The following is a 22,143-nucleotide window of genomic DNA, read 5'->3' as shown; positions in this document are numbered from 1 at the left end:
TATTAATGTAATGAAAGTAACTAAAACCCTTTAAAATAAAACTTTTTATTACATACACGTGTTTCGGTTTTTAACCATCACAAATTCAAAATTCTCCATCAGTCACCAAACAAGAAATAGTCTAATACATTTAAACTTATTGAAATTAAAGTGAACCCAAATGATGACAAACAGGAATTATACAAACAATCTGGAGTATACAAATTTAACTGTAGTGACTGTGAAAGCTATTATATTGGGCAAACTGGAAGAAATTTTAATAAAAGGTTTAAAGAACACGTACAAGCTTTGAAAACAAATAACATGTATACAATAAAATCCAATTTTGCTGAACACTTATTGGAGACTGACCATAACTACACAAATATTGAAAATAACATGGAAATGTTAGATATCGAAAGGAAAGGAGAGAAATTAAACACAAAAGAAGAATTACATATTTATCTAAATTATAATAAAGATCCTCATAACATTTTAAATAGTAATCTGAAAAATAAGACAAATCCAATTTTTGAAAAAATTAAAATATTAAATCCAGATTACTAATAAGAAAACTACAACTGTGTCAGTTAAATTTAACATATGTTTAAAAGGTCCACATGTGTATATCTAATTGTTTATTATTTATTTATTTATTTAGAGGTTAATGTACACTGATGATGGTTAAAAACCGAAACACGTGTATGTAATAAAAAGTTTTATTTTAAAGGGTTTTAGTTACTTTCATTACATTAATATATACATATATAGATAACCCTATAAGTGGAATTAATAACATAATATATATATATATATATATATATATATATATAACTTTAAAATTACGTAATAAGTTATTGAATTTAATCGTAAATGTATCATTTTGTTTCAGGAAAGGGAATTAGCCCGTTATGAGCAGTACCTAAACATCCAGAGCCCGTGAGCCGATTTCCTCACTTTGTTAAGGTAAGAAACTCACTTTTCTTGGTTCGTAAAATATTAGTGATTAAGGTTTTAATATTTCAACAGCTTGGATTAGAGCCAATAATCGAGTTGATACGACTAATTACTGTACAAACTCAGTAACATTTCTCCGTCACTACCTGGCGACTCCAGGCTGACCACTGAACGCTGCTACACGTCACGTGATCATGATGGATGAAGTAGTCCATGGACACGAGTCCACACTTCAGGAGAGCCGGTCAGTAGCCTAGATCTCGTCTACTGACCTGCTGTCCAGTGCTGGCACTTTCCTGGTCAGTGCTGGCACTTTCGTGGCCAGTGCTGGCACTATCCTGGCCAGTGCTGATACTATCCTGGCCAACGCTGACTCTTTCCTACACAGTGTTGGGACTTTCCTGACCAGATCTGGCTCTTTCCTGACCAGAGCTGGCACTTTTTTGGCCAGTGCTGATACTATCCTGGCCAGTGCTGGCACTCTCCTAGCCAGTGTTGGGACTTTCCTGACCAGAGCTGGCTCTTTCCTGACCAGAGCTGGCACATTCCTGGCCAGTACTGATACTATCCTAGCCAGTGCTGGCACTCTCCTAGCCAGTGTTGGGACTTTCCTGACCAGAGCTGGCTCTTTCCTGACCAGAACTGGCACATTCCTGGCCAGTACTGATACTATCCTAGCCAGTGCTGGCACTCTCCTAGCCAGTGTTGGGACTTTCCTGACCAGATCTGGCTCTTTCCTGACCAGAACTGGCACTTTACTGGCCAGTGCTGATACTATCCTGGCCAGTGCTGGCACTCTTCTAGCCAGTGTTGGGACTTTCCTGACCAGATCTGGCTCTTTCCTGACCAGAACTGGCACTTTACTGGCCAGTCCTGATACTATCCTGGCCAGTGCTGGCACTGTCGCGGACTTCATGGGCGGTCTCTTAAAGATGATCTAATGTAAAATGAACAATGCTTTTGTGTTTTAAAACTTATGATTGTAGTTATAAAGTTACCTTAAATAGTTCAAGTTATATTAAAGAAAAACGGGATTCCTTTTTAGGATACTCTGCTATACTCATGTGTTATATTGTCCATACGGAGCTCTGAGGAGTCAGCTATAGTGGCGGGCATCTTGGATTTAGCGCCATTAGAACAAATTAAACTCCATGACCTTATGTTAAGACCTTATTTTTATTCGCAGAAGTATAGGATTTTTTAAAGATATAGTTTGTGCGCTATAAGTTATTGAGACAAATTCTCGTCAAATTCATCATTACAATATTAAAATAGTATAAAATTTAGATTAAAAAAATAAAAAGCATTTGGATGTATATTAAACACCCCATATAAATGAGACATACTCGATAACACTACGTCACAAATTAATAAGTTGTTCGTAAAGGTGCAATTTTTTTCATGGAGATAAATCAGTCATTTCTCTACAGCCAGCTCTTAATATACATCATAAGAGGGATAATCCACTGTCAGTACTGACATATCGTTCTATGTTACAGACAGGACTTGAACTTGCACTTAATTAACCTTCACATAAATCACTTTCACCATTCATGAATTGATTCTAATACAATAAATACCAGCGGTAGTGATAAAAAGCAGGTCGCTGCTGGAAAACTTAGGCTCTGCCATTACTCTTCTGGAATCTATAAGCTTGACCGCTCAATTTACAGTTGTTTTTTAGTGCCGTAATGAAGTTCAGAAATAGCACCGAAACGTCCGTGTTTACAGCCTCCTCCGCAGTCTGCACGCCCTCGAAGTAACAAAACACCACAATTGTGCACCTAAGAGCCATTTACGAGTACATCTTTATTGTGACAGATCAATAAAAGTGAAACAACGGTAAGATCACAGTAGGTCCCGCTCTCGCACCAAAAACAGCGTCATTGTGCTTTTATAGCGCGTTAAATCAGCACCACCCGTGATCTGGCGCGGCGGCGGGCGCGGCTAACACAGGTATATAGCAAATCTGATCGTCGGTCACAAATATCGGCTCAGGTTAATATCTAGCATTATTAGGCGGAGAGGGTAATGTAATAATTAATATTTTATACCGATGGTTTTGGGAGTTTTATCCATACGTAAAATTCTGTTTATGATAAATAATTCTAATTCTATACATTTTTTTAGAATTAATAATTAATGTTATTTTATGACTAATAGAATCAGCAACTCCTTACTTAATGACTTTGCACGCAAATAATATTAGTAAATGTCACGATACAGACAATTTGTGAGTGTCATTGGCCGAGTGGTCTTAGACGTCGTACTTTGGGTCTGAGCACAGCTGCAAATCCTGCTTGTGACCTAACACTTTTTATCAGTACTTATCGACCTTTTACTGTATCTATTCTTCTCCTTATGCTGTTTGATAAGATCCTTGAATAGGCCATTGGCCCATGAGTACAGGCAGAATAAGGTTTACAAGAAGATCGGTCTCTCCTTTTGTTTCTAAAAACAATTTGTTCAACAAGTAGTTATCCATCATACTGATACTGTTAGTCTTATTTTTTACAAAATTAGTTATAAACTTAACATTTTCTTTTCGAGAAACTAACTGATAATAAATTCCAAAAACAAGTGAAGATATTAGAATAGAACTTGTGAAAACATTATTAAATGCCTTTTAGGGATACTGAGCACTTTATTATGGTAATTTAATGATTTCAGCTAAACTTTCACATACATTCCAAAACTAATTTATATTAAATATGGTCGATTTGTTTAACAATATTAAAGAATTTTGAATATGGCTGTTGTTTGAAGTACAGTCTCATATTCCCGTAAAAAAGGATGACAGTATTTAATTAGTAAAATGTTCGTCATTATGTAGATTATATCTCTTCTGATTGCAATATTCAACACGAATTTGAAGTAAAACAACATAATGAAAAATGCGAATAAATATTGCTTTTATATTACAATTAATACATTAGATGTAGGTACTATATTCTCCCGATGAAAATTCTAAGGTGGCAACATTAATCTAAAGTAAACCTTACGGTGCTGTTAGAAAATTATATTCTTTCTAATAAGCAGTCCAAATACTTAATTCAGTTATCTGATCAAATATTAGGTCTTTCTTAATTATATTCGGTTTATTTATAACTGTAGTTATATGATAATGATTGAATACCAAACTTTATTAATCGAATTTCAATCGATACAAATTATGTTGTAACGAGGGTTAAAATCTGGATTGTCGAAATATTTTAACTCCATCAGACATATTTAGCAATAAGTGCTGTCATCGATATTCGATATTCAATCTTTAAACGGAGTTAGTAAAACTATCAAATAAATATAAATCGGTTAATTCCATAACTTGGTCAGTGAATTGGGTACCAAATGCAAAAAAAATTCATAACACACTGATGATTTCATCAGTATTCGAGTTTCTTCATCGAATCCTCGGTTTTAATTATCAACTTCAAATGCACAAGACGTGTGCAAATCAGCCCCCAATTGATACCACATGCTTAATCGCGTGAGATGGACCGCGATCGGTAACATCTCACAGTTTATGAGTCATCTCCGGCCTGACTGACATAATAAAAGTAGGTTAACATCTGACCAAATACCATCAACACGATTGAATACTCTTCACCATCTGGTTTTCTTTAAGACATATTTTTACTTGTGCTGAGAAACATGTACTTTTTGTGAAATTTATCTATCAGGTTGATAAATCAATCAATAAACCCGGTCGGTACTTAAATACTGATCACTTCCAGTTACGAATGCTAGCTGTTACAACACAGATCCCTTACTTTTCACATTTCAGTTATTTTCTACTGTTTTATTCGTTGATACATGTGTTAAAACTACCAAATGAACATGTGAATCGAATACCACATTTCGACTGTTTCTATATTTTAAAAATATAGAAACTATATTGTTTCTATATTTTATTTTCCTTTCCTAGTAAAATAAAAATTAGTATTAGTAAAAATTTCGAAATCAAACAACAAATAAAACATACCATAACTCGTTGAAGTAAGGTACTGGTTCTAGAATGTAAACATTATTAATTAGTTTCTATAAATATAAATTTAATAAAAATTGTGGGCAATTTTTAATATAGTCCAAAGCGAGATGCACGTACATAACATTCATACTGTAACATGTTCATGGTGTACAGAGAATAAAAAAACAAAATTACTCATACATGTTTCTTTATATTATTTTGTTTTCAATATTTTAAGAGGAGAATCTGCTTTACTAGCGATTGCCGTATTTTTAAGCTAAAAAGAAGAACCATATAGATAATTTTACAGCCTTATCTTTTATTCGTCGAACTATGGAAGTAGTCTCAATTCAAAGTTATAATTAATACTCATTGAAACGCCTTTTAGTTTTTTAAATATTGTATTATTTAGAAGAAATTCTCAAACGGGTTTGCATTCCATCGTTTAAATATTAAAAAAGTGTCACCAATAAAGCTAAAAGAAATTGGATGCGTATTACTAAGATCATTAAAATGACACATCTCCTAAAACGCTCCGACTAAAAATAAAAGTGTTCTTACACACTTTTACACTGTTCTTAGTGGGGAAATCAAAGTCGTTTCATTACAACCTGTTCTTAAAACATGATCTTTGTAACATTCGCCTTAACCGTTGTGTGAGGGTAAACAATTAAAAATATCAGTTTTTGTGTAATTATAAACAGGTAAGTTTTAGGGGCAAGTCCAGATTGATTTCAATTATAGTATAAAACTATAAAAGAAATTTAGACTACATTGCTAATGTAGTTAGTTAAATTTCACAAGATGAGGTGTGTGACAGACATAGATTACTATCACTAACTTCTAGATGAATTTTAACTTAGAATGCTGTTTGGTAAAATTAGTCAGTGCTTAGCAATCTGTTCAGTTATTAGGTGAATATTATTACTGAATGGTTCCACCGATCTGTGGATAAAGTGTTCTGTTGGACTATTTAAGCGCTCAGTTGGAAGGTGAATATTATTACTGAATGGTTCCACCGATCTTTGGATAAAGTGTTCTGTTGGACTATTTAAGCGCTCAGATGGAAGGTGAATATTATTACTGAATGGTTCCACCGATCTTTGGATAAAGTGTTCTGTTGGACTATTTAAGCGTTCAGATGGAAGGTGAATATTATTACTGAATAGTTCCACCGATCTGTGGATAAAGTGTTCTGTTGGACTATTTAAGCGCTCAGTTGGAAGGTGAATATTATTACTGAATGGTTCCACCGATCTGTGGATAAAGTGTTCTGTTGGACTATTTAAGCGCTCAGATGGAAGGTGAATATTATTACTGAATGGTTCCACCGATCTGTGGATAAAGTGTTCTGTTGGACTATTTAAGCGCTCAGTTGGAAGGTGAATATTATTACTGAATGGTTCCACCGATCTTTGGATAAAGTGTTCTGTTGGACTATTTAAGCGCTCAGATGGAAGGTGAATATTATTACTGAATAGTTCCACCGATCTGTGGATAAAATGGTCTGTTGGACTATTGAAGCATTCAGATGGAAGGTGAATATTATTACTGAATGGTTCCACCGATCTGTGGATAAAGTGGTCTGTGGGTGTGGCCACAGTGTTGTGGGAACACCGCACAACCATTCCAGCTCAGGCGGAAGTCAATCTACTTTTACATTAAATAATGCTTTTTATCAAACAATCTATAAAAGTATCTCAAACTGGTGCTGAACCAGAATTGTAAGAACCCTGCAGTTCGATCGGTTCTTCGAGTGTATTGATGATGAGTGATATAATTTCTTAATAGCGAGAACAATTAGTCGTTAAGTTCGCCCATTTATTCTCCTTTTATCTCGCTTAGTAATAGTTGTCAGACACTAGAAATTTATTCACCGTTTCTTATAAGGTTTGAAAATAATGTAAGCTAGGAAACAACATAACATCTTAAATTTTTGATATGAGACTTTTACAACGTGTTTTATCAGGTGACTCCAAAATTATACACTCATACAAGCTTTATAACATTTAATATTAAAATAGCATATGGCTCAAACAGAAACTGCATTACAACCCTGCATTTTGTTTTAAATTTAGTCAAATTTGACAGAGTAGTTTTTGTAGCTACTAATTTACTAAATTCAGCTTTTTTATTTGGATCACAAACTTTACTAAAAATAAGCGATGAATGCTTACACATTACTCGTTTAGATAATACTATGGTTAAGTAATATTATCTTAAGTATGTGTGTGAGTATGGTTTTGCTGTTCTGTTCCTATGAACTCTCCCCATCAAAGCAATTCTTTCACTTTGACCATTTGTCGTTTATTAGGCAAATACTAAATTATTTTGAAAGCATGAACAGTTGTGACATTCAGAATTTCAGTGAATCAAAATTCAGTTAATATTTTATTTATCAGAGAATTAAAATTCTTTTACATGTTAAATTATATGTGTTATCAAAATAACCTTTTTAGAGGTTTCCAGATGTCCTTGGTAAGAATTACATGCGAAAACAACCTTGATTTCTTCCTTCTGATCGTATATTTTCACCGGTGGCAACAGCAATAAATTCTCCATGTAGTAAATCTTGTAATGACATGGAAAACTTGTAATTTGTATACATGGAGTTAAAACAGAGCTAATTTATGCAGCCGAAACGTGACTAGGTTTTTATAGAAGAGCCATTTGGAAACGTCCTATTTGGCCCCATCAATTGAGAAGATATTAAGAAATTAGTGGAAACAAAGTGAATACAGATAATTCGACTAGATTAACTCTGAGAAGCCCACAAGAGCCTAGTGTTAATCTTGAACAACACAGTTTAAATCCGGGAACTAAGGTCCCATCCGCAGCAAAGATTCATATCTGAGGATTTCGTCGTAAATTCGTCAAGCGTGTCCCCGGATTTGCCTACAAATTGTGTGTTTTCTATTGCTTCATCCCACGTCTCAGGAGAGACGAAGACTGGCGTTCCTCCTTGGCAGACAGGTGATTCCTTGTCGTGACGAGCGGTCGGATCTTATCTCTTGGTCTTCCACCGACCGTGATCGATCGACCTCGGACTCTGGTCACTTGAGTACTTGAAGTACCGCTACCATCTTTTCAACCACAGGTAGCCCCGTGATACCTGTTCTCATTCTGGATCGTTAGTGAAGGTGCTTTCTCAAGGACCTTTTCAAATACAGAAACATTGAGCAAAGCTACAGTTTCATCTATTATAAAACTCAAATTTCTGTGAAGCACGAAAACATGTTATTTCAAATGCTGGAGTATTGATGCTAATCGAACATTTCTTTAGAAATTCATAATCCCTTCCTGAAAATTCCTAAATAATTTCAAAATATGCAAATAAATGTCTTATGCGCCAAATGTTCTTATGATTTCCGTTCGCCTCTAGCATTTCTTATACAGAATCCCGTAGAACTTAGTTGGTTGACACGTCCTAATCATCTTATGAAACCCTTCTTTATGGTTGCATTCGGTTGAAATTTATGACGGGATGGTTGAAGTTATTCCATAGTTATATCAAGTATTTAGACTAATTGTGACCTTAAGAATCAGAGAGATTTGGTAGGAATTAAGCAGTTTTCAAGACCTTTCCTAACCTTCAAAAGACAATCATTGTAGCAAACGTTCATCAGTTAATTTCCAGGAATGCAAAACTTACACTCAGTCATCGTATTGTGTTTATTGTATTGAAATCTGATTTGATGTGTACCATAGTTTTAAATGAGGGTAGAGATAAAATGAATAGTAGTTTTAATATACGAGGAATCACTTACAAGCCGCGGTGGGTTACCGCGTTATTCACTAAACCAGAACCAATCTTGGCACCCAATTCTGTGGAAGGAACGTACTGCAGGTGGTATAACCTCGTCAACCACCCACACGCCCACTTGCGCGGGAAGACACCAATCATAAAAAGCATCACCATAAACGTTAGCGTGTCAACACCCGAAGCCGCCCGCGATCTCGCTTAGCACGATCTGCGGTCTCTGGGGTCCAGTAGCGCGGTCCTCTTTTTGGGATCGTAACTTAGCCCGTAATGGGTGTCAACTCGCGAAGGTTTTCGCCCGGGTTTATGTCACATTTTATGACCGCTTAAACATAAACTCGCTGCGGTTTACGGTCTGCCTCACGTATTGGGCCGGACCGGTATTTATAAAAGTGTATGATCTATTTCATCGAACCTTATATTGAATCTTGACTCCTTTAATGAAATTCGATTTTGTCACTAAAAATACATTAGAATACTTTTTATCTGATCACGATTGATAATTATCGTAATTGCACTAAATTTGATCGACGTATGTGTTGCAATATGTGTAAATTCCAATAAAAAAATTTAATCGCCCCAAACAGTGTACTGGTATTATTTAAGGAGTAGGGGTCAACTCAGTGATGTGTTAATTTGGTAAAATCTTTACATACAAAATGTTAAATTTATTTTATAGTGTAAAAAATACAGGAAGAGAATACTTTGTTGCGTTTTATACAGTTTTTGTTCTTAATATTTTTCCATGTATTAGTACGAACACGATGGGTCCTATTTTATAATAAATATTTTTCACAGTAAAAATGTTTAAGGACTGATGTTTCCACTAACAGATTTTAGATCCGCAGTAACAACATTGTACACTCCACATGTTTTTATGTGGGCCAAAGACAAAGAATGCAAAAACAAAACGGTATATAATGAACTCAAACCCAGTTTAAAGCATACAAATAGACGATGCGTTCACGTTGTAAAGTTGGTAATGTGCTGACGGTGTGCTTACAGTGTTTGTTGGCTTCTGATGTGTCTTTCAACAATAGGCCATCATTTGATAGTCACTTTGCACTTTGTTTTTCTTGAAATCGACAGATGAATATTTATTGAGAAAACAGTTGATCATCAGCCGCATTGGTTCTGGGGAGGGTCAAAACGGGAAGGCAACAAAGGGTTAAAACATCTATCGTTTCCTAAGATCCTATTTTTCTATACTAGACACACTTAAAACCTATCGTTTACTTAACCACCTTTCTCATATTTATATTTCATTTAGATACCCTCCAATTTCGACCTCCGCCAAATCTATTTTGCATGAAAAAATTCAATATCGATTTCAAGACGCTTATACAATGCAAATTGGCTGTCGGATCCTGGATTTTAACCTTAAGAAGCGTTGCTCTAGAATAGCTGTGCGAGTACTCAACTACTGCACCTAAAACATACACCTTATCGAACACATATATACAGGGTGAGTTAAAATTAATAGCCCAGTATGACAAACTGTGGCAGTTGCTTCAGACCCAGCTCTCCGAGAGAACAGTGTGTGACATGAGTGAGACGAGATATGGCCTCTGGCGTATCAGACAGAGTCGGGCCCCACGCAGAGAAATGACGCAAGCCTGAGTCGAGGAGACACCAGGAGCAGACAAATGATGTATGAATACAGAAAACAAGAATCGAGGTAACGGCGGAGAATACCGTCAGCCATTGACACCGTGGGAGTCTTCTGGGTTCCGCACTCGGTCCTGTCACCGGCTGTGTTAATCAAACATGTTTAGAGTTTCTTCAATCTGTTGATTCCATAATTTAATGTTGCAAACTTCCTAGTTAGGAATTTGCTTTCATGTCAAATGTATTGCTATATTTTTCTCCAAGCATACTTAGTTGTTAAAGAGTTAAATTACTCATAGTTTTTTAATAGTAATAATAATAAAGAGCTTATAATGATCTCAATTCTTTTATTTTACATATGTATAAAAATATTATATGGTTAATACCATAATATATACTTAGAGGTGATAATCTTAGGGAACCATAATAATACATTTTATTTCACATTTATAATGTTACTCGTATCTACTATTCTCTGAACTCGAATAAAGCTAAAAGACACTCATACAAATATTTGAATTTCGACGGTGTTGCAATCGGTGCCATGTTTAATTTCTTTTCCAATTAGTTACATACCCTTAAGATTTATTTTTTAAAGACAAAAATAGAAGAAATAATTTTGTTATTACAAGTGGAATCTCAGTTATTTTGATTAGTATTTGGGGCTATCTTGTAACCAAGCCAAAAATCTGCTGAAGACAACAGTATTAAATGTCTTAAGAATGTGTATTAAATTGGAGGGTTGAACTAGTTTATTTATACAAAATGTTAAGTTCCTAAAGTTTTATTTGTTCAAAACATGTAGTTTCTTATCTTAAATGACATTCCATTCTAAATTTATCCAGTATTAGTTCATTAAATATTATTTCATTTCGAGAGAAAAATAATATTTCCAAGTGACAACTCAAATAAGTACTGTAAAAAATTACATTCTTATCTTCTCTCGTTTCTCAATAAGTATGATCCGCGTAAACTACCACAAAGAGATAGCTCGTCCTACTAAATTTACTCAAACTACACCAAAAATTTACATATTAAAACTAGGCTTGTTATAAACCTGAATCTTGTGTGTGAATTTCAAAAAGCAAAATGCTTATACAAAGACGAATATTTAACAAAAGAGTACAATTTTTAATGTGCCGGCTTGACATTTGTAATCAACACTATGTGTGAACCAAATTAACACGTCCGTGTTATTAGAGCATCTAAAAGATTATATGTGATATTTATAACCAGAAGTTTCTTAATTGGAGCCTCAACAAAAAGATGGTCAATAGAAAGGTATAGGTCAGAGTGGCACGGTACTGACTGCTGAGCATAACTATGGAGCTATCAGGGTCTCTGAGCGCGTGCATTAAGAGTACACATGTTAGCCAAGCTCATATATCACGTGGGGAAAACCAGTAACAAATCTTGTCATGATACGAAACGCTGCGTCCTTTGCCAACGTCCGTCCTTGCAACGATATATCAGCATTTACTGCAGGTGCAAACAACCCGCCTCGCCCGTGATAATTCTGAAGTCACTGTGTTCAGGACCCTACATTACACGGCGGTTCTCCTCTGAACTCCTTTTTTTATGAAGAGGCAATGTCCATGCAACGATATATCAGCACTTACTGCAGGTGCAAACAACCCGCCTCGCCCGTGATAATTCTGAAGTCACTGTGTTCAGGACCCTACATTACACGGCGGTTCTCCTCTGAACTCCTTTTTTTATGAAGAGGCAATGTCCTTGCAACGATATACCAGCACTTACTGCAGGTGCAAACAACCCGCCTCGCCCGTGATAATTCTGAAGTCACTGTGTTCAGGACCCTACATTACACGGCGGTTCTCCTCTGAACTCCTTTTTTTATGAAGAGGCAATGTCCTTGCAACGATATATCAGCACTTACTGCAGGTGCAAACAACCCGCCTCGCCCGTGATAATTCTGAAGTCACTGTGTTCAGGACCCTACATTACACGGCGGTTCTCCTCTGAACTCCTTTTTTTATGAAGAGGCAATGTCCTTGCAACGATATATCAGCACTTACTGCAGGTGCAAACAACCCGCCTCGTCCGTGATAATTCTCAAGTCACCGTGTTTAGGACCCTACATTACACGGCGATTCTCCTCTGAACTCCTTTTTTTATGAAGAGGCAATGTCCTTGCAACGATATATCAGCACTTACTGCTGGTGCAAACAACCCGCCTCGCCCGTGATAATTCTGAAGTCACTGTGTTCAGGACCCTACATTACACGGCGGTTCTCCTCTGAACTCATTTTTTATGAAGAGGCAATGTCCTTGCAACGATATATCAGCACTTACTGCAGGTGCAAACAACCCGCCGGTGATAATTCTGAAAAGTCTCTGTATTCAGAACCCTACATTACACGGCGGTTCTCCCCTGGCCTTCTCTGTTTGTATGAAAAGACAACCTCCTCGCATCGATATATCAGTGCTTAATGCAGATGCAAACAACCAGCTGGAGACAACTCTGAAGTGACTGTGTTCAGGACCCCACATTACACGGCGGTTCTCCTCTGACCATCTCTGTTTGTATGAAGAGACAACCTCTTCGCATCGATATATCAGTGCTTAGTGCAGATGCAAACAACCCGCTGGTGACAACTCTGAAGTGACTGTGTTCAGGACCCCACATTACACGGCGGTTCTCCTCTGACCTTTTCTGTTTGTATGAAGAGACAACCTCCTCGCATCAATATAACAGTGCTTAGTGCAGATGCAAACAACCAGCTGGAGACAACTCTGAAGTGACTGTGTTCAGGACCCCACATTACACGGCGGTTCTCCTCTGAACCTTCTCTGTTTGTATGAAGAGACAACCTCTTCGCATCGATATAACAGTGCTTATTGCAGATGCAAACAACCAGCTGGTGACAACTCTGAAGTGACTGTGTTCAGGAGCCCACATTACACGGCGGTTCTCCTCTGACCATCTTTGTTTATAAGAAGAGACAACCTCTTCGCATCGATATAACAGTGCTTATTGCAGATGCAAACAACCAGCTGGTGACAACTCTGAAGTGACTGTGTTCAGGAGCCCACATTACACGGCGGTTCTCCTCTGACCATCTTTGTTTATAAGAAGAGACAACCTCTTCGCATCGATATAACAGTGCTTATTGCAGATGCAAACAACCAGCTGGTGACAACTCTGAAGTGACTGTGTTCAGGAGCCCACATTACACGGCGGTTCTCCTCTGACCATCTTTGTTTATAAGAAGAGACAACCTCTTCGCATCGATATAACAGTGCTTATTGCAGATGCAAACAACCAGCTGGTGACAACTCTGAAGTGACTGTGTTCAGGAGCCCACATTACACGGCGGTTCTCCTCTGACCATCTTTGTTTATAAGAAGAGACAACCTCTTCGCATCGATATAACAGTGCTTATTGCAGATGCAAACAACCAGCTGGTGACAACTCTGAAGTGACTGTGTTCAGGAGCCCACATTACACGGCGGTTCTCCTCTGACCATCTTTGTTTATAAGAAGAGACAACCTCTTCGCATCGATATATCAGTGCTTAGTGCAGATGCAAACAACCCGCTGGTAACAACTCTGAAGTGACTGTGTTCAGGACCCCACATTACACGGCGGTTCTCCTCTGACCTTCTCTGTTTTTATGAAGAGGCAATGTCCTTGCAACGATATATCAGCACTTACTGCAGGTGCAAACAACCCGTCTCGCCGGTGATAATTTTGAAGTCACTGTGTTGAGAACCCTACATTATATGGCGGTTCTCTTGTTAACGTTTTTTTTATGAAGAGACAATATCCTTGCAACGATATATCAGCACTTGCTGCAGGTACAAACAATCCGCTTCGCCGGTGATAATTCTGAAGTGACTTTGTTTAGAACCCTACATTACACAGCGGTTCTCGTTTGTCTATTGTATGGGTGAGGGGAGAACGTTCTTGCTCCCCCCCAAGTATTGGAACTTTGGTGATTAGGTGCAGTTTAATCTAAAGTTATGGTCTTTATCAGGCTTTTTCAAGATAGGTCACCTTCCCCTTCAACGTCCTTTTGAATCTTTTAATGCGTCATGAATTTAAAAAAAAAAAAACTAATAATAGTGTATGAATATATCATAGCAGCTTTGTTCCATGTTTACTTCTTCGTAAATAAAAAAAAACCAATTGTATCAGAACATGCGATTCATTTTAATTATTGTATTGATAATAGTTATACAAATGATTCAGAATACGTCTATTCCAAAATGTACTTTACTGGCAATTTATAAAAATATATAATATGAATCTAAAAGTAAAACCAAATAATCAAATCTGTACACTGTAAACATTTACTAAATTTCGGCATGATATTTACTGGTTAATTTAGTGGAGTTTGTAAGGATACTATGTTCAAAATTCGGAAACTTGCAAAAATAGCGTGTTTTCAATATCATAAAAGAATAAAAATGTGTTTACAGAAGGTTTTCAGTACAGGACTAGATCAAGATTTATACGCTTCAATTTTAATTACGATTCAATATATACAAGATGTGTCCTGACACCGAAGTGATAAGAAATATTAGGTTAGTTAGAGGGAGAGTCATACAGTGCAAGGCTGATGGATAACACTTGAAGTAGTACCTACCCACTCCTAAGCCCTAGGAGCTTTAACTACGTTTAGTAGATTAAAATAAGAATAGAATAATTCACAAACTGCCCATCCTATTGGGAACGCTATTATATTTAATAGCGCCGATATAAATTTAAAAATACAATGCTATCATTATTTGTGCAGGCGCATCTTGCTTGAATCGACCCGTTTCCCTTGAATGAGAACACTACATATTCTAGACCTCCATAAAATTTAATAGGATAATTTTTATTGTCTATAAAACCGCCAAGGTAAGCTCAGTGTGAGTCTATATATGTCATAAGTACGTAGGTATGTACAACTTCCGTAGATTATTTATATGCTTGTTTTATATTTTCTTTGCCACAGCTGTGGACAGACATTAAACACCATCGTGACCACATAACATCATTTCCGCTGTCAGTTAGGACATAATTCTCCCACGACAGATATTTATATACCGGCGAATGTGCAAACACAGTGCAGTTAAAAGCCATTTCTTGGGTTATATTCGCCTGAAGAACGCAAAATCAATCGAAAGTCAACAACTTAGAGAAAACCCCTAAGTAAGGAACATATGTACGAGCACCTAGTACCTTTTACGTACAAGATATTATGTGAAACCCTAATACAAATAGTTGCATTCAACCATCTTGCCTCTCAATTTTCAAAGATTTTATATTTTGTATATTATTAAGCATAAAGTAATATCGTAAATATACAATAATAAACCTTTTAAGACTTTTTATTTATTTTTTATTTTGTAAAATGTACATTTCAAATTCTAAGAATTCATCATCAGGCAATTTTGTAAATTTCAAAATGTTCTAAAGTTGACAAAAGTGCCAAAATTAATCCTAATGTATTATTAAATGACAAAGATTGTCTAACAAAATTATTATTCGATAGACTTTTAAACGATAGACATTGATCACATATAAAATTAAATAAAAATAATATAGCCACCAAGGTAATTTAAAACATATGACAATTTGGTTTAAATTATTTATTTTCATAATTTACCTTAACCTACAAGTTTCTGATGATGCATTCTTAGAATTTGAAATGTACACTGTACAAAATAAAAAATATATCAAGAAATGTTAAAAAGGTTTATTATTGTAGGCTATATATTTGTATAAAACACTTTTCGAGGTAATATTATAATTACGAATTTTCAATTTTTGCAATAAGAATGTTCCACGAGCTAACTCTACATATTTATTACTTCCCTTACATACTTTTTTTAGATAGAAACTCGAATTTGTACCCAAAATATTTATCTGAATTGACGTTGTCATTTTTACAATTTATTGAGCTACAGTTGTAAAATATTCTTACTTGTAACACAATTTGAAAGTTAATCCAGAATATTCTGAATATATCGCAAGTATATAAACTTCTGTAAGAGCCAGTCACTTCAAAAACAGTAAATATAACGTAATCTAACACTCTATACAAGATTCAGTTTCACAAAAAACTGTGAAAAGTTCAAGACATGTTCTTGACTTCAGTCGTCGACCATTTCAAAACCGGTTTAGTTCTGACAAACGATCGTGTTATCCGGAATGACGAAGCGTTTGAAATTAAGTTAATTGTATTTCTACTATCAGTGGTAAATTGACTGAAATCCAAAAGGCTTATTCAAATTAAGGTAAACACCAGTCTCTGTTAAAAATAAATTATATGTGGTTCTATCCCTGGAGCAACTTCGATTTAGTTGTAATTAATAAGCGTCACGTTATTACAACTATAACATTCGACATATATTTATTTTTCCTACTTAGAAAAGCTCTTGACCGAGCTGATTTAAGGTTACTTTGTTTATATTCATAACAAGATGACACCCCTTTTGTTCGCTTTGCTCGCTTCTTTCCCGCCATATCATCGTCACTGTACAGTATTTGAGTTAAAACTAATCGACAATGGTGGTGTGAGACTTCATAAACATGTGAAAGAAGGATTTTAGATTCAAGGAGTTAGTGTCTATCCCGTGTTTATAAGTAAATCATGTGAGTAATAATGGCGTATTAAAAACTGTTATTGAAATGTAATCATCAAATATCTACCTTCGTAGATTCTGCATCACTGACAAAACATAAAATTTAGTTTTTTTTATGGTTTTGGAAGTTTACAAATATGTAAAATTATGCACTGATCTTGTATTTACTAATCAATTAAAAATAATTTGTTGCACTCTACCACTGCATTGCGTATGTTTCAAAGATAACCTTATATAAGCATACACCTTGAACACAGTTACTGTGTTCAAGCATCTAGCATACCTCAAATGAGGGAGCAATTACTAAACGGATAGAAATTAGTGATTTGATGATAATTCGTAAGTTCTACCAGAGGAAAAGAGGGACTAGTTCCTACAGAAGAACACGACTAAACTGCTTTTATGTTTGAGACGCTAGGTTATTTCTAGTGTACCATAAAATATTACCTTGCATATATCTAAGATGTTGCAATGTTAATAAACCAATTAGTGAAAGCCCTGTTAATATTTTCTTCATGCTAAACCACATGTCATATTTTTAACCTGAAGAACGGGTAGATTAATGTTTTCGAAACGTAGTATTCGTTACTAGTAACGCGAAAAGGTGGTAAATGTCCGAATTATGTTATCCTTTCAATTCGTTCATCGTCAAAAATGAACTTACTAAAGGATAACTTAGTGTACAATGAATCAGAATGGAATAATTTACCATCTTCAGCTGTTTACTAATTGACATTCTGTTAATTCATTCATTCCTTTCTGCGAACTCGAGAAGTGGTTTTGTTCGATTTCCCTTATAAAACCAGTTTGAAGAATGTCCCCAAGTGGTCTTTTTAATGTGGCAGTAAAAGTGCCGCCGCTCCGCGCCGACTTGGAATCAGGTCTCCGCAGTTAAAGGCCGCCCATAAAACAACTTAATTAGCAATCCGGAATGGAATTAATTAGGACACTTAATTAACCGAGGTGTGAATGGCAGTATTACACTAGGCTGCGAAGGGCGTCATTCTACACTGCACTTCAACCCCCGAACGCGATTGCGGTCTGGAGTGTTCTCCTCATGTAATTAACCACTATTGAGTCTCGTCGGAGATAATTGTATCAACTGTCAAGTGTTCAGTGAGTATTGCGTTTTATGTTCCAGACAGTTCTCTTTTTCTGATTTTCTTAAGTGCATTATTTTTTTTTTTTTTACTTCAGTACCGTTATAGGCTAAGCTGTATTCAAATCCGTTCAGTAAATTATCATGTATATTCACATTGTAACTTTTTGAATTAAACAATTTCTGTATATGCTGAATATTGATATATTTTGAAATGTTATTGAAATAAATATATAACTCCATATGACTCATATCCTAAAACCTAAATATAACTACAAATATGTGTACATATGTGTATATGTCTTCAATGCGAAAATGTAAAATACAAATTGATGTCCAGTCATTGAAGGAATATCTCACGAAAAAACACTTCTTTTTTTTTGATTGACTATACTTTGCGCACAGCCCCCCCCCCCTCTGCTGCAGAGAATAACCAGTAACGTCACATGCTTATCATAATAGTACCATTTTCTAATCAGTACATGATGGATCTATCATTCCCTTGAAAACAAAGTCCTGCATTCACTGAAAACTAGACAGAAAGTCTACTAAAGTTTCAGTTCCAAAATAGGTAAATTTGTTGTAAAAATGTTGTCACCCCCACATCATAGCGTTAATACAACCTATCGTTTCTGATCTTAGCCCCCTTTGAGCTTAAAATGTTTTATTATTTTATCATTCGCTTTTAATATTTTGTTTTCTTTTGCAAATATTAATGTATTGAAATGTATTTATACTATTGGTTGATTGTTTTATGTTTCAGAATAAAATACTTGCTACGTGTTTTCAGAAATTAGACGGCAAAAGTTAAGGGAATACCTACTTCTTCTAAGCTATAAAAATTAATCAGTATACCGCAATATACTGTAAATCGTGCCTTATCAACTCACAACGCAACGTGTCTATAAAACCGATTGATTATCAGAAACAAGCATTGACTTAACTACTCTGCTTATCTACAAGCATTGACTTAACTACTCTGCTTATCTAAACTACTTCAATAGTTACACGTCAACAGGAGAGCTTACAATGTTCAACTTGAAGGCTTGCATATTAATTAATGAAGGCAGTACTCTACCTATAGTCTTAAGAAAATCAATGTTCACGATTTATTTAAATATTAAGGAGTTTGTGATTTGACTGGCAGATTATTTAGATACTTTGTTTGAAGAGCTTTTGTCGCTCACAGATCCGTTTTACGAAAGAAGGTTCTTAACTTTTATTCCAGCAGCAGGCCAAATTAACTTACGGCGATCCCCACAGATTGGCCTTCACTGAAATAACCCAGCAAGCTTTATTTTAATAGATTAGCAATTAACTTTGATTTATTATTAATAATATTTATTAGAAGTAATGTAATTATTAATAAATACTATAGTCATGTATAATTTTGTATAGTTTAAATATGTAATACTGTATACTTATATTGTTTATAATAAACCGTTTACTTATACTTAAATTTATTAAAGTAATTTCAAAATTATGTGGTGTATCGAATCCTTTAACAAGTTTTTTTCAGATTCTAAAAATGCATTTTAAAGTATAACTATCCTCTTATTAATCTCACATGAAAAGTATAGTATTTCCAATTACTTACCTTTAAATAATTAATTAATAGGAATGTTTTAATAATAAAATAACATATAATAATAAGGAATAGTTCGTATCACTGCAATGTGTTTACATAAATTGATGGGAGCAATACAATTTTGACTGATCTTGCAATACAATTGTACAAGTTGTGTAATACAGTAAGCAACACTTGAATTTGAAGTGGATAAATTGTCTAAAAATAAGCTTACCAAATGATTGTAATAATTTTTTTTGTTATTTTTTTATTTCAGCAGTAAATCAGATTGTACTTAGAGTCATCCAAGAGGTGTAAAATTTCTACCCAAAGATTTTCCATGTATTTATTATATTGAAAGCCATTATTGCATCCATGTCATAAAAGTGTCCCACACACTGAATATAATTTTAAGTAAATAATAAATTTAACTTAATTAATCGAAAATTAAATAAAATTATGAAACAATAATGTGTCAGTTAAATTTTAATTTTTAACTAACCTCAACTAATGCTTTCCTAAATTTGCTGCTTCTGGAAAGACCTGTAAAATGGGTAGTAAGTTTATGAACTAATAGAGGTTAGCAATACTTTCTCAAGAATTATCGATACTATTAGATACCTTTATTCGATACGGTTTATAAATACGTTTTATGCCGAGTGTAGATTGTTACGTAACATCAGAAGTTTGAGTAAAACATTTTCATTTTAGTTTATTTATCAATTTCTTAAACTAGACACTATTATTTAGTAACACATCACTCTAAGAGGAAAATACCCATTTCCATTTAATTTTTCCGTTTTTTAACTTTTTGCCCATTTCGAAACAAACACGACTCACCAGGCAACAGACTAATTAAGTAATTGGTCTCCACTTTTTTAGCTGTAGCGCGGTTCCGAGAACTAGAAGTCAAGAGGTTTTGTTAGTTTTTTTCTGTGAAAGTAAATTAACTTAGAAGCGACACACTGCTAACATCTACATAATTTATGCGAACGGCGTTTACTATGTCCTGCTTTTAACAAACGTTGTATCGGGCATGAGTAGGGCACGATCAACATTAGTAGCATAAATAATTTATGAGGAAATAATCGTAAATAAATAGGAAAACACGCATAAGTCATTTGTTTCATCTCGATAGAAATAAAATAGGTACTATGTGATTAGTGCCAAATGCAATAGAGTTAAAAACACATTCCTACATTAAATTGATCAACAGCGAACTTTATCAAAAGTAAATTCAATAAAAAATCCATAATTGATACAGCAAACATCATTGAATTAAAAACAGCAAACAGCTTATACAACATTCCTTTATGTAATTATGGTTTTCCTGGTAACTTATAAAATACAAACTCCCTGAGTGTTCGTTCAGTTGTTATAAACTCCTCTTTATAAATAACTATGCATTTCTTGGAAGATAACTTTTTTTCTTTTTTTTTAAGCCTCAGCTACAGCTATGATCTCTCAGTTAGAGAGCCGAGACTATAACCATTAGTCTACGGAGGAGGACAGGAAGATAACTTAATCACCAATAATGAAAGTACTGTTTACTAACTATATTACTCCGCCATTATACGATTCTCTAATCATTACCCACCATAAAGTTAACCTATATTCTATATTGAGCCCTCAATATACTTTAGTTGTTCTATTTTCGTAACAATTACACTTACATCGAAACTTTAAGGAATCTAAACAATTGGTATCACACTCCAGACGTATTGATTTAGAGTTTTGCTATATTGTGTAACAAGAATCTCTACAACCATTTTTTAAATTAAGACCAATGTACACACTCTCCATGGAAAACAATGTATTCACCAGTTAAACACTAAATTAAATTTATATAACAACTATTTAACCTAACAGATTTTCTTAGAAAAAAATCGTTTTAATTTTTAATTACTCCAGAAACATTCCCGTAAATTACAATTTTGATAAATAGAAAATTACCAATGGAATTTTTGTATTTCAGTAGTTGACAAATTTCATTCAATATTTTTGTATGTCATTCAAAACAACAACATTGAGAAAGAGAAGTTTTCAGATTTAATGAAAATCTATGAAAACAATTAGCGCTTTTCATATTTTGTACGTTGTCCATAAAACATATTTTCCCATTTTCTAAAAAAAATCTATTAATCACGACGTGTGATTGTTACACATTACACACACGGCGGGTCCAGTGGGACGGTGACCGCAATAACAACTTCGCCAATAAATTAAATGTTAACACCAAAGTAGCGCCATTAACGCCAAGAGATAAATTACACACTTAAAAAAAATCGTACGGAATGTACAAAGGAACGTCCCAAAATTAGATTAGACTATCGTGTTATAAACGCTACAAGTGGAATCCTAGCTTATTTATTCCTGTCCAAGGAGAGTAGAAAAATGTTGCTGAAATATGCACAGGCAGTTTTATAGTTGTCCAAATTTAAAACTAGACTACATTTTCAGCCATGTTTTTCTCCCTAACTTTGGGAGGTGTTTGAAACGGTATTGCACTCTGGTTCGAGATTCAAGAATCTGGAGTTATTTAGGTATGAGTTACTCCTTATACGGCTGACAGACGAATTTCACAGGGAATACTAACCAAAATCATAAAA

General features: G+C 34.9%; 1 protein-coding gene across 1 annotated transcript in view; it reads left to right on the top strand.

The window, feature by feature from the left end:
* Positions 1 to 22,143, top strand: part of LOC124366014 — a 435,131-nt gene that overhangs the window by 252,831 nt on the left and 160,157 nt on the right. The window contains exon 3 of the mRNA XM_046822206.1: positions 872 to 945. The gene's annotated coding sequence lies outside the window, so the exon portion shown is untranslated. The remainder of the gene's footprint in view (positions 1 to 871; positions 946 to 22,143) is intronic.

Source organism: Homalodisca vitripennis, chromosome 7, assembly GCF_021130785.1.
Source record: "Homalodisca vitripennis isolate AUS2020 chromosome 7, UT_GWSS_2.1, whole genome shotgun sequence".
NCBI lineage: Eukaryota > Metazoa > Arthropoda > Insecta > Hemiptera > Cicadellidae > Homalodisca > Homalodisca vitripennis.
This window is presented reverse-complemented; position numbering and strand designations above follow the sequence as displayed.